General features: G+C 34.6%; 1 long non-coding RNA gene across 1 annotated transcript in view; it reads right to left on the reverse strand.

Moving 5' to 3' along the window:
- The window catches only part of LOC128080496 (uncharacterized), a 36,097-nt gene that overhangs the window by 8,748 nt on the left and 10,953 nt on the right, over positions 1–16,396 (reverse strand). The window contains exon 2 of the long non-coding RNA XR_008206704.1: positions 2,484–2,601. This is a non-coding gene — a long non-coding RNA (uncharacterized LOC128080496). The remainder of the gene's footprint in view (positions 1–2,483; positions 2,602–16,396) is intronic.

Below are 16,396 nucleotides of genomic sequence, written 5' to 3' on the forward strand. Positions count from 1 at the left end.
TTTTGTAGCTGGTGGCTCTAATACGATCAGTTTGTGTCACTATCATATTCTTTATTTTGCATGTATAAATAAAACTCCATCTTAATTTCTAATTACACCATAGTTATGATGGGATTTCCAAACAGTCTCAGAAACTAGCAACTTCAAAATACTGATTGAGAAATCTCAAGCCACTTCTTTGTGATATTAAATGTTACATATTAGTGAAGCTCAGTATACAGAGAAGAATAAAGAATAAAGTTTCCATGCTCAAGTCCATGTGACAAATTTGCAGGCTGAATATGTATGTTTGGTACTACATATCAGAACTCCAGATTAGTAATAACGGCATCTCCATTTTTGTGAGGAAAGATGTTTATGTTTAATTTCAAAAAGTAAAATAAAAGAAAATGGCTTAAAGCATTTTCAGTCATAAAGTTACAGTGACACAAAAGCAAGGATATCAGTCAAACTACCTTCATCTTCAGACCTATCAACAGTCTTCCATACCTATGAGTAAATGTGTTAGCAAATGTTATCCATTTTATTTTCAAAACACATGAGGTCTGTATCCATTCCAATTCTATCCAAAGTCAAAGAAACTTAGATACTGAACTGCTACCTCTGCGCTTGAAAAACCCCATTCTTCTTTAATATTCATTCTATCAAGCCACTTCCACTTAATGTCAACAGGAACTGATAAAAAAAAGATGTGACTGATTCTGTCGATTCTAATGCATTTCTCAATTCTAAATAAATTTGCCAGTTTGTTGATTATAAGATGACTAGAGGAACTAAAAAATGTGCCTAGTTATCTATTGTGACTTCTATACTGAGATTTTCAATTGGAGACGGTCATTTGTATCTTTAAAAAATGTGAACGTAGATGTGAAATTCACTGCCTCCCTCCTTAGAGTAATTAACTGAGGCATGCATCCTACAAAGATGTTTATAACAAGGCCTTTCACTGTGTAAAATTTGTCTTGCTATCAGGCATTGTTTAAATAAATATCTAAACCGAATGCATATTTTTACCCATCGTTTGCAAACTACTAGAAAGAGAAATTGCTTTTTCCTGTGCTAATTTTTAAGACCATATGCTACCAGAAGTAGAATGAGCATTGAGTAAGATTTTACAAATCATCCGATGTGAGGAAAACATCTAGACTGTAAACCTTGGATGACAACCCTGAAATTCTATACTGTACTCATTTATTTGGCTTCGGAAAGATTTTAAAACAGCCCGTGGCTTACTAGCAAATAAAACACCTGACACTGACAATCCTAGCTTAAACAGATGTTCTGCAGATGCAAACGAAGATTTAGAACGTTTTTCTGGACAAGCAGCCTGAAAATTACTCTCACACAGATGATAAGTATCAGTACAAAGCATACAGTTGCAATCCTTGTATTTTTGTGTAACAGATAATGAAAAACCATCTGTCCATTGTAGTAATTTGCCAAGAAAGCCAGTATAGCATACCATTTTACTTTCTGTATTTAAAATAACTTAGTAATAAACAATATTTCTCATCTGCTTTAATTTTGTTTGCACACACTGAACACAAAATTCACCATGTTCTTATATTAAAGTTACTCATTTATACAACAAGTAATTGGACCATGCAAACACAACTGGACTTCTCTTTTGTATTTCAGTAATAAAAAGAACACTGAAGTGAAAATAAGCGTCATCACTTCATTGCACAGGAATTCCTCTATTTCAGCATTTGAGGAAGTCTGCACTTAAATACCAAGGCAGAAAAAGTGTTATCTAGAGAAATATTTTTGAGGTTAACTTAAAAAACAAACACACGTACAAGACACTAATATTCAGCTGTCATTTTGAATATCCAAATCTTCAGAAAACTATGACTTTGAATTCTTACTTGCATAGTATTCAACAGTTAATGTTCAGGTTTTTGAGGTATTACGTATGCATTACTTTAAATGATTCACCTATTTGGACAGCTTTTAACTAAAAAGAAAGAAACAAAACAATTGTGACAGCTTGGTGATTTTACAGCCTTTCTGAACAACATCTAGCATTATCAATATCCATTCTACTCTAAATTATCTTTACAGTGTCAAAAGCCAATGTACACTAAGATACAGATTGTATTATTTTGACCTCAACAAACAATATCAAGAATAGGTTTACAACTAAAACTCATGTAATAAAATATTTTATTTCAAGTAACCACATTTTAACATCAAAACAATCACATGATAATTAAAAGCACACAGCTGCATAGTGCTCTGCTATATTATGCAAAGGAACATATCAAAGATCATCTCAGACTCAAAGTAACAGGCATATAATATATTTGCAGAATGCTTTCTTATAGTGTGTATCATAACAATAAAGGACATTTTATACTGAATTTTTCTTTTCATATTGTTGAGAGAAAGGATATGAATGATTCTCAGTTTCTTAATTTAAATTAGCTCAAAACTAAGACTAATTTAAAATTCACCACACAAAATAACTAAATATGGCCCACCTTTTTATCAGACTTCACAGAATACACTTGGTTTCCAGAAGGTAAGATGAAATCCCAGAACAGCTTCAGTCCTTCTTTTCAGCCAAACAAAGAAATGCCACTGCTTGTGCTAATGCTTCTGTGTGGAAAGCAAATTTGAAATTTTAATTTCTAAATTAATCTGACAGATCTTCCCAAGTCTAATTCTATAACATGGAACCAGAGTTAAATCTGTAAACCTTCCAAGATGCATGTCCACTTTATTAGTGTTGAAGCATGAGGTGTCCTTCATGCCACAGGAGTACTTGGCTTAATCTATTTGCACTGAACTTCAGATTATGCATTCTATATTTGTTTCACAGATTAAAATTAAACAACATTATATATTATGCCCTGAAAAAAAACAAAGCTAGAATGGTATTGCAATATATTACAAGTCAACAACTGCTTAACACAGATTACTGTAGTTCTACTCTGAAAGAACTAACATACAGGTTTAACTTTTGACATATGAATAGTTTCAATTAAATACGTGAAGAGACTCATGAATTTATGGCTAAAAATATTTAGCAAGAGCCATTGGTTTATAATTAAAAAAAAACACAGGTTAATGAAAATATTTATAGCAAAATACTGCAGAAATGAAATGTAATTTTAAATTCATAACATAATATTTTCCTGTAGAACACCATATTTTGCAGTATCCCAAGGCTAGCATTTGTTGTGTTTAAGTTTTAATTCTCTAACCATTATTTTGCACTTACATGAAATTTTGATTATACAGTGTAACAAGATAAGTTCTCTCACCAGCCTCAGAACAATTCTCTAAATAAATGAGTGAGATATTTGCTTTCTTCCAAAACTAAGCTTATGGTCTTCCTTCAAATATTTTCATTTTGAGTTGGAAGCTGCTGATAGGTAATTGGGAATAAAGTGACACTACCCAAATGCTTGGCAGGATGAATTTTTTATCCATTTGATGAATGAAGGCAGCTGTGTTGTTCACCTATAGTTTTTCCCATTCAAAGGATAATCTACAGTTTGTGTTTTAATTGCTACTGACCAAAAATATAGCAGGCAAGTATGCTCCATGAGCCATTTTTCTTTTCTTTTACTGGAAATTCTCTGAGCCATTTTTGTAAAAATATTTCATGTTTGGCTTGTTCCTCAAGGGCTAAAAACCTTTTCTATTTGCTAAGCTTCAAGACCAATTAAATGGCAAAGTATAAGTCATAGAAATATGATTTTGTCCTATTTCATTTTCTTCCCCTTGAATTTTCAAAATCTGCTGAAGGGTTTACCAATCCATCATTTTGCATCCTTATAACCAAAGTAATACTGCTGTCGTGTCCAATATATATAGCATATATTACATGGAACAAAAAAACACTAATACATACGTTACAAGGAGTTGTGTTACTAAGAAGCTTAAATGGACCCTACAGGAATTATGCTATTGAAATAGAAATTTCACTCGTGAATTCTAGCTTCTGCCCCTTGAACATGTTTTTCATTCTATTTTCTAGGACTGAATATTGTTTCAAAGGCTCTTAACCTACATGATGTATGTAATCCAAAGTCTCTGTAGTTCATTCCCTAATGCTTGCACACCGCAGATGTTGATTAGAAGAAATTTCTTTTTCTCTCCTGTGTCTACAGAGAAGTGGCACTGATTTGAGACTTGCACTTTTTTATTTTAACATGAATCAGTAAATAGAGCCTTAAAATATTTTAAAAGAATTTATAAAATCAAGAATGAGGTGAGACTTTAATGGAGGTCAGCACAGCCATTACTGCTCACATACACTCCCAGTTTCCTTTATAAATTGATGTTGCCATTGGGTTATTCCAGGAGCATTTGTGCTGACGTGAAAATACAAAGAACAACTCTTTATACTTCTTAGTTTTCTGCGTGAAACATTTTCACACAGATTAGTACTCCTTCTATCCCTACAGTTAAACCTGCTGAGGTAAACCTGTTTGCTCATGGTAAGTCACAGAACTAGATTAGCACTAGCAATATTATTCAAACTAACTTATATACAAATTGTCAGTTACATTACTTACATTTATACATTTAAAATTAGAAGAAAATTGTCAATTTCACAGAAAATTGCTGAAAATGATATAGAGAAGCTAATATTGACTCTAAAAGACAGTAGTTGCGAAAAGGTCATTTGGAGACATTCATTAATTGTTTATTTTAACAGACAGTCATTATTCCAGGCAGCTCAAATTGGCAAAAATCACTATAATTGTCAGAAAGCATTAAAGAACTGTCGCTTGTCAATATGTACTCTTCTAAAAAGAAGCAGCTTGAGAGAATCCCATTTTTTAAGTTAAATGGAAAAAAGAAGCATGAATACCCTAATGTGTTTTTTTGCTGTCTAGAACTAACCTACACGAACAGCCGTCATTCATTAAACTGTAAAGATTTGTAACAATTAAAATGAATAGCAGTGTTCAAAAACTTTTTTTTAAGAATGAAAAAAAAGCAACATAGGCATCAGCACATGAAAGCAAGGAGATGCAATGCCAGGGGCTACAGGAATAGAAAGTCCCTTTTTTCAGGCCTTCTCCAATCTCCCATTGCTACCCAGAGAGAAAACATATATGATAGTACAGGTCCTTCATTCCAAACTCTTCCCGTCAGCTTGGAAAATAAATGAGTGCTGTTGTACAATTATGTGCCTCCGAAGTCTGAGAAAAGCTCATATTATTCTGTGTCTCAAGGAAGTGGATGGGAATGCATTAGAAGATGCATTAATTACTCCTGACTTTTCTCTCCATAAGTAACTGCACAGACATCACAATCTCAAAGGTTTACAGCTCCGAGCATTCATGTCTCAAAATCTTCCTAGACTCACTGCCTCAAACATCACTGGCCCCTCCCTAAGCCCCCAGAATATTACTGATTCAGCTCATGCTTTTGCTCATTTCACTGAATGGTGAATATTCACTGAAGATGAATATCCAGCATTTACTACTAGGAAGCCTTGAACAACCTCACTGAAAGTAATGACTTCACACTGAGATATAAAGAAAACCTAAAATCCTTCAATTCCAGAGCTTGCACAAAATACATTAGAAATGATAGTCCCAGATTTGTATATTAAACTCAATACATTTGTTCAATGAAATCATACATTTTTCCTTCTCAAAAGAAAATAATCAACATGCATTGATTGCAGTAGAAAAAAAGGAATCTGTGCTCTTAAACACAGGCATGTAAATACTACGAATGCTGAACCTTAGACTCTTTAAAGACTCATTATTCTAAGAAAAGAATGAGCAGAAGGATGTTATCCTAAACTTCAACTTACATAATTCTGCTTTGAGTTTGTCCAGGTTAAAGTGTCTTTTTTTTTTTAAAAAAAAAAAAAAAAAAAAAACCTTTTAAAACTTTTTTTTTTTTTTTTTTTAAAAAAAAGAAAACTTCCCATCTATTAGTTGGAGACACTAAATGCTAGTTCTGTTTCTAAACATAGGTCAATAATTGTCACAAAAACAATTACTATTTAAATGAATTTATATGAGTTTTCTACACTTTGTCTATGGGAAAACTTACACTAAGATTCAGTATCCTGTTTTTGTTCTAAATATATGACCAAATTCTAATCACAGCAGAATTCATTTGAGACTTGGAAGGTGGAAGGAAAGTACAAATGAAAGTTTCATTGCTCTGTAATTTTCCTTTAAGGCATTCCAATAATAGAATTAATGTACAATTTTTAGTGCTGTCAAGTTACATTAAAAGCATTATTAAGCCCTTCCCGAATCTACATTCTAATAAATGTCAAGTCTTTCATTTATTAGATGTTTAAATATTTGCACTAAGGCTTTAATAATGAGAGTATACCTTGCAGATTTGTGTGCTGTTGCACTATTAAAGTGAGATAAATCACTTGAGACTGTTATTCTAAGAGTATTAATAAAATGGTTTTTCTTATCAGATCTTAATAACACCTTCTTTTTAACATGGCCACAATTGCACTAATAATTAAGAATTATTATTTAATAACTTTGAGCATGCACAGGAGCACCATCAATCTTCTGAAAACACTGTAAGAGCCTGGTATTAAGCCTTTTAACTACAGTTATCTAACAACAGGTATCCTAGGAATGCTTCATCCTCCAAATGCTTCCTCCACCTCTGGCTATCAAAATCTATTTAATGTAACTCTCTATGTTTACTTCTCAGCAGCATGTCATCTTTCCACATGGCTACAGGGAAGGAAGCTTTTAACATTTGTAATGGTATCAGCAGTAACACATATTCAAAGATTTTACTAGAAATTAATCCCTCTATCAGGCGTTCAGAGTACTTGGTACAAGTAAAACATCACCCATAAAATCCCACAGAAAAATTTGCCCTTCATTCCTAAATATATTTCTGCCTCCTCAGGTAGGTCATGTGCAGCTCAGCCTCAGAGCAAAGTTTCGCTAGCTATACCTGAAAAATCAAAAGATTTCTTATCAACTCAACTTCTTCCTTTGTCACTGTCAGTATATAAAATTAAATAAAGAGCTTTCAAGAGTCACAGGACAATCAGAAAAGCACTCAAAAGCTTATACTCTACCTTTATTTTCATCTCTGCCTCTGACACAGAAGAGATAAAAAGAAGATGGATGAGATGATTGAAGAAAAAATGAAGATGACAACACTTATGATTTATGGGATATTTTGTTCACTGTCTAGTTCTACACTGCCAGAAGGAGTGCCATGAATGTATTTATTTTCTGAACTGCAGAAGAAAACGAGCAAAATTATTGTATTTTCTCCTTCTGTCGGGGTTTTATGACTTTTGTTATTGGTATTCCACACCATAATATCAGATAGTGCACTGGATGTTAAAGAGTTAATGCTCCAGTTCTGTGGACTGTCCATAGTCCTGTGGTACAGGCACCTGTTATTAGAACAGAAAGAAAGAACTACAGTTCCCAAAAGACTTCATTACTCCATTTCTGTTTTCTATTCAGAGGGAAAGATAAAACTGTTTGGTAGACATGAGATTTCCCTTTTCCTTTCTGCTCATCTCTGCAGTGCATGCTCCCTAGCCATCTTACCTTCAGCATTACAGTAAGACCTTTGATTTTTTTGCACACACATTTCATTTGTTTTATTAGCTTCAACTCCAATTATATTGCATTATATTATATTACCCTGAATTCCAATATCGTATTTAGTATATTAGTTTTCTCCCTTAGCTTGTTACCATTGTTGTTTTCCTCCTTGGGCCCATCTCCCTATCTTCCCCCTTCCTCCTTTCCTGGAGCATGGATGCCCATGACATCATCTTTCATTCAACTGTCTGCTGCTTGCATTAAGCTTCCAAGGCGAAACTAAAGAACAGAAAATCTGTGACTTATTGGCCAAAACTGTAAGAACAACTGAATGGAAAATGGCAAAAGCAGAAGTGTTAATGCAAGCCTTATGTCTTCAGGGGTGCAGACAGCTTTGAGTACTAATTTAACCTTGAATTTTTTTTTTAATTTTTAGTTAATTCATTGAAAAATTGAATTTTCAAATTAATTTACATAGTGTAAAACGATAACATCACTTCAAAGACTTGCACATTCTTAAAGAACTTGTTCACATGCCTTGCTTGTGAATGACAGAGGAAGGGATGGTTACCATCTCACTAAAGGAGTAAAGGCCGCAATTCACCAAAAATATTATCTGAAAATACTACCCACAGAGAACAATTCGAATTCGCTAACAGCACACGACAGGTTTGTTACTGCAAGTTTTGTGACTATTTATAAGGAAGTATTATTTCCTCCCCAAAAGTTGCAGTGAACAATGAATTTGTTGAGCTTACTGATATTTGGCCTTTAAATCACACCCACTTGCTACACTTTTGGAGAAAGTGAATAATTGATCCAATGTGCTTGCAAATTACATCTTCCTAGAATTTGGTTCAAGCTCTGTTATGCTGGTTAATGTATTATGAACAAATATTAATGAAATGGCACAACCATAGTTGCACTGAAGTGAAATCTTGAGGTGTTATAACCTGAAATTGTCGTACAGTTACTCTTCCAATTCACAGGCATTCTGAACTGGAATACCTATCCTGCTACAGAAGTATGATTCAGTGTACTGTAGTTTGTGATGCTACTGGATAAAAGGGTATTCATAATAACTATTGGAAAAGAGATAAATTACCTTAGTTACATATACAGCTTTTGTTACCACAGGAACAGATTGATTACAATGGGTACTCCAAAAGTAAGGCCTCCTGATTTATTATTTTGGTCCACATTGTCAGAAATGGTATGGCAGCAGATGTTGAATAATTCTCACCGGTACTCTTACATTTTCTTATTGTGTGACACATGGCAGCAGTGGGGCAGTCTCACCAAATTGCATTTGTCACGGAAGCATGTATGAAGATAAGGTGCGTCAGCAAACACCTTCACATAGAAAAAAGTTGCAACAATTGATATTCATCAGTGATTGCTGACTATTTATGAAGACCAAGCAGTGGATGTGAGCACAGTGAAGTGGTGCATTTCAGCAGTGCTGACAGAGACAGTGAGTCACCTCCACTGCTGCAGATTTTTACAGCACAGCATGCAGCCTCACATTTATTGCTGGAGAAAAGGTATAGCAAATGTTGGTGACTATGCTGAACAATAATGTGTCGTAGCTAACAATTTGCTCTATCAAGTAGTATTTTTGTGCTCCTTGTATCTATGATATTTTCCACAGAAATAAATTGGAGGCATTACTTTCAGAGCAACCTATGTAGTTATATGACGTTTCTATACTCTAAAACTACTGCTGGGCCATAAATTAAGTATAACTGACAAGGTAAGGTAGTCAAATCAAAGTAGAATTAGATTTCCATTTATATCAGCAGGACATTAGGTCACCTCTGCAGAGCACCTGCTTCCTCCAACAGCCTTCCCCACCTAAATGACATTTCCAGAGGACCTGCGGATCTTGAACACAAAAACAGCATTCTTTGATGGTGTAAAAACTGAATAGGCTTGTGAAGATGCTTCACATCCTAGCTGTTTCCTTATACTGACCATGGATGAGCTTAAACTCCTCTCAGCCTGTCACTGAAGCTTCAGACATTTCCGTTCTTCAATAACGTGCTACGTACACATCACTGACAAAAGGCCTTTCACATAGAATGCTTTCAAATCCTTTTTCAGAAGAGTGTATCAAAAATGAGCTTAAATTCCCTTCGCTTTCTACCTGCTATGCTTCCCAGAAGTACTTCTACGTCTGGAAAGGATTGCTCACTCTGATCTCAAGCCAGCACCTAAAAGTAGACAGAATGTTTCATCTTTCTTGTTCACTGAATAAAAACCAGGTGGTATAACTTCTGAGAAAATAGATATGCACTGTAGAGTCTAGGGTACATAACCACAGAAGTCTGTTTTCTGTTCATCCAGACAACAAATTCTGCAGCTCACGCATAGCAGGAATCACATAACCCACAGTCACTCATTGGCTGACTCAAGCCTCTCAAGCTTCAGTGACTTAGCTTCCTGAAGAGAAAAATGTTGCTACAGATACAGTTTGATCAAAAGACAAAGGAAAAAGGTGACTGAAAAGACCAATAATTAAGATAATCACAAATAAGATTCATTTAAATAAATACAGGGAAGTGGATACAGATTGTTAGAATGCTATTCTGCATGTACATGGATTGCCCATTGAAAGGTCAAATCAAATGTTAAAGACTCATTAACAAACCATCCACTTCAGGATACTAAGCAAAGCATTCTTTGTGCGTACATTTTCAGACATAATCAGCTAAACAAGCTACACAGTTGAGGCATGCATGCATTCTTTTTCTGAAGTATAGCTCAATATCTGCTAATATCTGCTACATGTTTCATCAAGAGACAATTTTTTGCTTGCTTCTCTGCACTCAAGGGAAAAGCTCACTCAGAATTTGAGATTGCTGTCTCTCAGAGGTGTCACTTTCCCTCTTACATAGCAAAGGTTTATTCAAGCTATTTCATCATGCTCAAATAACCACTTCTGTGGCTCCCCTGGCCTGTACAGCATTGCTCTTGCTCTGAGAGCCTCTCAGCCTGTCACCGAAGCTTCAGACATTTCCATTCTCCACTAACGTGCTACGTACACATCACTGACAAAAGGCATTTCACATAGAATACTTTCAAATCCTTTTTCAGAAGAGTGTATAAAAAAGTAAAATAGAACACCTTTCCTATCTTTATCTTCTCCTTTCCTACCCTGGAATATCTGTAGCGTTCAGATGAAGATTACACAGACTACTTGCCAGATAAGTATGCAGGCTAAAAGGCCCAGACTGTTAAGTCACACTGCAGTCACTTCATGACATAAGCAGAATATCTTCTAAATACAACAAGGTAGCATATGTAAGTCAGTGTACTTTCAGCTGTCCTGTTAGTTGTTCCTTACACACCTCCCCTTTCATCCATCACCCATCAGAAGTGCAGCCTATAGACTAAAAACACAGGAGGGAGAAAGATTGATTACCTAAGTCAAACAACTTTTTTTGTAGTCAATTTGTTCATTTCCAGTCCAGCATTTAAGACAATATTCATTTAGTGAAGTTTGCCTACATGGTTTTCTCATGGATTGTTATCTCCCAATACAGTGTTTTTAGAGTGAACTCTGATTGCAGCACATCATCAGCAAGATATTGCAAAATTAAAACCACAACACTTTCAAAACAAAAAAAGAGGCAAAGATCTTTCCGCTCTTCAAGAATGGAATGATAGGTCGTATGGCAGAATACTTGGTCTCCCCACAAACAGTAGTAGAACATCAGCAGCCAACTTAGAAATCGATGTGGCAGAGCTGGTTTTCTTTATTAAGAAGAAAAGTGGAAGTGCTTTTTATCTTCCACTTTTAAAATAACGAAAACAGGTCTAATATTCCTAGTTCTTGAGTAGTTTTAATAATTAATAATATATCCAATTAATATTTTATTAATTGGTTTAGATTAACAGTGAAAAACAAATGAAGATTTTGCTTCTAATCCGAAGTCAGTGTGTCATAGACTTACTCATTTCAGTCTAAATGTAGCTCAGGAAAAATACATCATGATCATGACAAAGGAAGGAAAGAAAGAAGAGGAACCAATTCAATATTGCAAGTGCAAAGGATGCAGAACGATAAACTAAAAGTGATAAAACTATGCAGAATCCTCGAACCATTATAACAAATACTTTATTGTCTACATTAAAAATATAATCCTTACAAAAACTGTAATGTCCCTGTTTGAGATACTATTGTATCTCAAACAGAAAATTCTAGAGTAAATTCCAATTAAATAACTTATTTTGGTATTAGCTGTGCTGCACACACATGCTTTATTTAAACAATTATTTCATAGAAAGCTTTGATTTCAGCAGTTTTGTAGTCCAACTGCACAATTAAACAGTAGTGGCATAATGGATAATGGTGGGAAATATCTTGCTTTAGTAAGAGTAGTAGCTAATCTGATCTATTTGCAAGCTAGCCATCATTTAATTTCCAGCATAACGTATAAAAAGAAATCCTATATCATATACTCATATACTATCCCAAATGCCAATGATAGCACAAATAAAGTGCTTTCAGTATTAAGGTGTGCATTACAATTAATTATCCATAAAGTCCTTAGCATAAACTGTGAAAAAGCCTTTCCTTTTGAATAAGTGGAACTCCATCAGAATTATTATGGCACCTGAACTGACTACAAATGAAAGCAATAATCACTAACATTTTGTTACAAAGGCTTTTCTCTATTGACACAGGATTTTGCTGTCTTGAATTTCTAGTCTAGTATAACAGATAGCATAGTATTTTTACTAGAAGATAAGTAAGAATTTATGTTTTATAATACTTCAAGAGATAAGCTTGCTTACGAGAAGAAAATATTTTATGGCAGTTTTATACCTCTATAAAATCAGTAATGTTATTTCACAATCATTCAATAAGTTTGTTCAGTGTGAATTACAATGACTACAAATAAAGCAATAATAGGAGAATCTATCTTTTTCTCAGAACCACTAATAATACATAACGAGAAACAACATCCAAGTAGACTATGAGCTACAAACACTTAAGTGGGAGGAATGAACTGTATTAGCAGTAACATCTGGTCTGAAAAATGTTCCTAAGGAATAAAAATTCTTTAGTTGACTTAGGTTACAGAGTTTACAAAAGCTCAATAATTTCTAATGAGTTCCTTCCCCTTTCAGGGTTGGAATACTATAAATGAAAAGTAGTGTTTCACCATTTGTACGCTGTGTTGTATCTCCACTTCTTAACCTCATTTGCCAAAGTTAATATTTGCCTTTCATCGTCCCTAAATAAATTCTGCTTATTATAGATACTACCTGGCATTTTATAGGAGTCAGCATTTGCTGCGTTATGAAGTCTGCATTGTAGATACGTTAAACTGTATCCTGCCTCTTAGAGAAGTAATTTCAATAACAATAACTATTCTAGGTATCTATTTTGGGATGGGCTTATATTAAAATGATTGTAAAAAGCTGTCATTAAAATACAAATGAAAGAGAAGTCAGCAGAATTACTTCCTTCACATCTCATATCCCTGAATTGGTGATCCTGAGTTGCGGATCAGGGAAGAAAAATCCCTTCTGCTCTAAGAGCAAAGTAAGTCCATGCTCTTCTCATAAGGTTGAACGTGACAAATCCACAGGGCCAAATGACATGAATTGAAGGGAAACTACAGGCCAGTAAGCCTCACTTCAGGTGAGGTGATCACAGAGCAGATTCTCCTAGAAGACATGTTAAAGCACATACAAGTTGTGGAAACAGTCAGCATGGCTTCACCACAGGCAGGTCATGCCGTACCAATCTGGTGGCTTTCTACAGTGGAGTAACAGCATCAGTGAACAAAGGAAAGGCAACTGATGTTGTCTACCGGGACTTGAACAAGGTCTGACATGATCACAGCACCACACCCTTATCTCTAAATTTCAGAGATTTGGATTTGAAGGCTGGACTATCCTGTGGATAAAGAACTGATCAGATGGTCATATTCAGAATCTTGTTGTCAACGGCAAGGTGGAGGCTGGTCACAAAGTCCTCCAGAAGTTCATCTTGGGATTGGTGCTCTTCAACATCTTTATCAACAACACAAACAGTGATACTAACTGTTCTAACAACTGACCTGAAAGTAGGTTTCCTTTATATTTACTATTATTGGTATAGTCTTTTTCAAGAGTCACAGTATTTCTCTGTGATTGAGACTTTGAACATTCACCTCACCCTTTGTGTCACTTTACCCTTTCAACAGCTTGTGGAAAGTACAACTTTTCTAACTATTCACTTTATCCTTGGTTTTACCACAGGCAGGGTTGTCCTAGACATCACGTAAAACATCTGGATAAGAGAAATCTGAGGACCACATGAATCTTCCCACTTTCCTCTGATGCCTACTTTTAGGCAGTCTAGAGAACCCAACATTAAAGAGTATCATAGCAGCAACTGTCATACATACCCCGAAAAAGAAGAAATAACAGAGCATTCTTACTCTACTCCCTTGCTCCCTCTACTACAAGTAGACTGTTCCTATTAAAGTACTTTATCATAATGATAGTCTACCTCATTTAAACAACAAAGTTCCTAAAAGGAAAAATTCCTCTAACACTGGAAAATTTCCCAATAGTCTACATTTAGAGACTTACATTCACAGCTACAAATGAAGCTACAATTTTACTCTGAATGACAAAGCAGCATACAAAGATGATCATCTATGGTCACACTTAATCACATTGTGTCTGCATGCCTCTTGCATTACTAGCAGCCCATCAACCAGAGAGAAGAAAATCCCACTAAAATGTGTCACAATATGCGTGATGCTTTTACCTCACTCTGATTCAGGAACTGGTGTTACACCACAAGCGATTCTTACTAGCATACATTATCAATCCATGTTCGGTCTGGGCACAAAACAAAACCTACAGCAAGAAGAGGAACATTTGAATTTATCGATTTTATTTATTAATATTTAACAAGTATATAATAAAAAGAGGAAAGTGCTCTTGAATACAAACAAAGAATAAACTAACCAAGAGGAAAGTGCTCTTGAATACAAACAACTCAAAGAATAAACTAACCAACTGTAAAAAGCACTGCAGTTTATGGTATAACACAGTCCTTCCAAAAATCTGATGTGCATTATTAAATGGGCATTGCAATTGTACCACCTACTCCAAGGAATATTTCTGTAACATATTTTTCCTGTAAAGTATTGCGCTGCTAAGAATTTTTACTTTCACAATAAACACCAAAAAAGCAAACAAAAAATGCCCAAACAACATAATTCTAAATATATACATCATTACAAGATTAGCCTTAATACATTAAATATTAATATAACTCAGAAACTCCCAAAAAAACTACTAACAATTTGGCAACTTCCAGTCTCCTATTTCATTTCTCTCAATTCTGCCAAATGAGGGAAATTGTCTGAAATTAGTTAGCATCAAATTGATTCTGATTATCAACGTAAGAACTCTTTCTTCAAAAGATCAAATTAATTTCAGAGCCTGCAGTACATATACAGGCTTAAAGTGTTAAGAGCAAGCAATTGAGAACAATACTGTCTGTATTCCTCAGCTACACCCTGATTTCATTCACAGTATTTATACTGAACTTATTTCTGCAGTCTACTAGGCAACATTTATTCTAGAATACTAGCAGATATAAAATACTACCATTCTGTGATGAAAAATATTTTAAAATACTATTTTAAATCATATTTAATGCTGTCAAATGAAGTCAAGCAGCTGTGCAAATCTATCATACGTTCCAAAGTATGGACACATTTAACATTTTTCCATCACTGCTTCAAAAATGCAAAGCATTACACGAGAAACTGGATAATAAAGAATGTGTCCCATTCATTGTTGTGTTCTCCCTCACCCCTGATCAAATGGCATCTAACATGGAAGGGCATATGAAGAAAAGGCATGTCACTGAACTCCTCCATGCAGAAAAATTTGCATCCAGTGATAATATTCCACGATCCTCACTTAAGTTTTAAAGAGACCAAAGGAGATGTGTGGTGCATTTCAGCAGTAATGACTGCGAGTCACCTATATTGGTGCAGCTTTTTTGAGTATAGCATGCAGGCTCTTGTTCTTTACTGGTGAAAATACATAGCAAAAGGTGGTGATTGCGTTGATTATGTTGAAAAATAGCATGGAGTAGCTGAGAATTCATTCTGCTAAACAGTGTTATTGTGCTCTTTTTATCTGTGATCGTTTCCATGGAAATTATAGAAGGAATTACTTTTGTACATATCTACATATCAGACATCAAAAAATATAAAACCGTGTTAGGTGTCATCTTTCTAATATAAGCAAGGACAACAGGATTCAATGCTCTATAACACTGTGCTGGTTCTCTGCTTGAGATGAGGTTTTGATAGAGTAAATCACATAGCTTTTGGAGCAAATATTCAGTCAACTTTTTTTTTTTTTTTTTTTTAAACAACAAATGCTGTTCCTCTAAAATTCTGTTTGCTGTCACTTTAAGTAACTACTTTTTTAGTTGCTTTTTCATAAAGGAAGTAACAAAGTATGCAGTTACTAACATGCTCAGATTCCAAACTAAGGAGAATTTACCACTACAGTACTATTGAAGTGAATTATATCCTTCTTCCAAGTTACTTTAAGGAACTTTAAAGATAACTTCTTTCACAGATAAAATTGTTGCAATAAAACTGATTAAAATGTATTACATTATTTATAGTTCAAAGTTACCTTTACTTCAGGCAAGGGATTAATACCTTTCATCAGCATTAAGTATTTTTACCTAGTATTTAAAAAAATATATGCCTCTCTCAATTTTAATTCAGTCTATTACACCTTTAAGTCTGTTTTGGAAAGATTTGTGAGGATTTATTTCACAACAGATGAGCTTAATGCATACTTCAATGGGAGACAGGATGGGTGGTCAG

This window comes from Tympanuchus pallidicinctus, unplaced genomic scaffold (assembly GCF_026119805.1).
Source record: "Tympanuchus pallidicinctus isolate F22 unplaced genomic scaffold, pur_lepc_1.0 scaffold2, whole genome shotgun sequence".
NCBI lineage: Eukaryota > Metazoa > Chordata > Aves > Galliformes > Phasianidae > Tympanuchus > Tympanuchus pallidicinctus.